A 1,877-nucleotide genomic window follows, 5' to 3' on the forward strand; every position below is an offset into this window, starting at 1 on the left:
CTTTCTGCGTCCTGTAGCATTATGACCTATTTATTAAATGATATATTGTGTGTGTATATACACATTAAATGAATATTATGGATAGTTGTTAATATAACACTAATAAGATATGAGCATTAATTATGATTATATACTATGAACTATTATACATACAAAAGGTTTGTGTGTGCTGTAATGTACTGTACTGTTGGATTCATTCCAGTGTATGAGATCATGTCCTCTCACTACCACCTTTCATGAGCTGCTCTTTATTATTCTAATGCTTGTAATAAACTATGCTATTATAAACATAAAGTGTCTCAGCTTTGTTTTAACCTGAATCAGGTTCTGGTCAAAAACTTGATTTAGCTTTAAGCTTGAGCTTTGATGGTTGTTGGTCTGTACCTGAACACTGGAACTTATTTCTGTTCATCTGGGTTTCGCAGTTTGGGTCAGATGGTGGAAACCTGGACGTGAATCCAGACCAAATGAACTCAAATGAACTATTTCAAATCCTATCAAGAAAGGTGGTTGATTGTCCAACTGGAATCGTACTTGAAGTACTATAATGTACTAGATTCTAGTAGCTGTGAAAAGTAGGTAAGGAGAAGCATTTGTGTGAGATTCATGGGACCCGGATTGTGGGAGTTTGACAACTGGAACTGTTGGATGTTTCTGGTCTGCAGTGTTCAGAATATATCAAATGTCAAAGGAAAGAACAGAGATCAGCAAAAGCATAAAGCTTGGAAATAAACGAGAAGTGAATACTGGCCTATCTGGTGCAATCCAATAAGATGAGTTGGTATACCTGATCTTGTTCAATATTTAATGATGGTAGAAACCTAACAGAATGCACAAGGCGCTACAGTTAGCTGTAAAAGTGTGTATTTTAACCTGTATGTGTAACTTTGACCCTATGAAGATTGAAGAAATTCTGAAATAAACAAATTTTAAAATGTCTTTAAAATGTTTGACTCATAATTATACCATCCTGGAAAACAATCATTAAAAAGCCCGAAGTTGATGACATTCTTCATGAGGCTGAGAGTATTTAAATCTCAAACCAAACTTGTAAGGAAAAACAAAAGATGACCACAAAGGGTGGGGCTCTTTGGGTGGTGAGATGTATATTTAACCAATAAACTCTTAGTGGTGTGAGGGTGATGTAACAGGAAGTGAGATTACATCACTTTTGTTTACCTGCATATTTGAGCCATTACGTCTACTGATAGTAACTTTCTAAAAGAAGGCGTGAAGGATTTATTTACGTCTAAGCCATTCCACTTCACGGTCACTGTGTCATGCATGTCGTTAAATAAGAAAGTATTGAAAGTTGTCTGACTTCTTTTCTTGTGGCATGTGGCGTGACCCATGCCAGCGAATGAGACAGAGCAGGAAGTCAAACTGAAAATGCTTTTAAAATATGGAGCAGGGGTTAATACAGGTCAAACTGTCTCCTGGGTGGTGTGTGAAGCTTTCAAGTCAACATTTTGTTTATCCGAACCTATCATAAAATATATAAACCCTGTATTTTACCCAGTGGCGCAAAAAGTGGGTATGCAGGGTATGCAACGCATAGGGGCGCAGCACTAGAGGGGGCGCCAAAACCCCGTCTCGAAAAAAGTTTTTTTCTTGTTGGCATTTTCTATATTTAACAGAATGAAATGATCATTAACAGGGAAACCGCACTGATTAGGCGCCCCTCAGCTCCTTCACRTCVCTCTYCCTTCCCATACAGGTGGCTGTGCACTTGCCCCTAAGAGAACGCAGGCGCGCCTTTTGAATTTTTTTATTTTAGATTTCCACTCGTAGTGCACTTGACAAAATGGAGCGGCAGAAAAAAAAGCTGTCCGGGGCGCAAAACAGAAAACGGAAAAGTGAGAAGGATAAAGATGTTG

This window comes from Poecilia reticulata, linkage group LG22, assembly GCF_000633615.1.
Source record: "Poecilia reticulata strain Guanapo linkage group LG22, Guppy_female_1.0+MT, whole genome shotgun sequence".
NCBI lineage: Eukaryota > Metazoa > Chordata > Actinopteri > Cyprinodontiformes > Poeciliidae > Poecilia > Poecilia reticulata.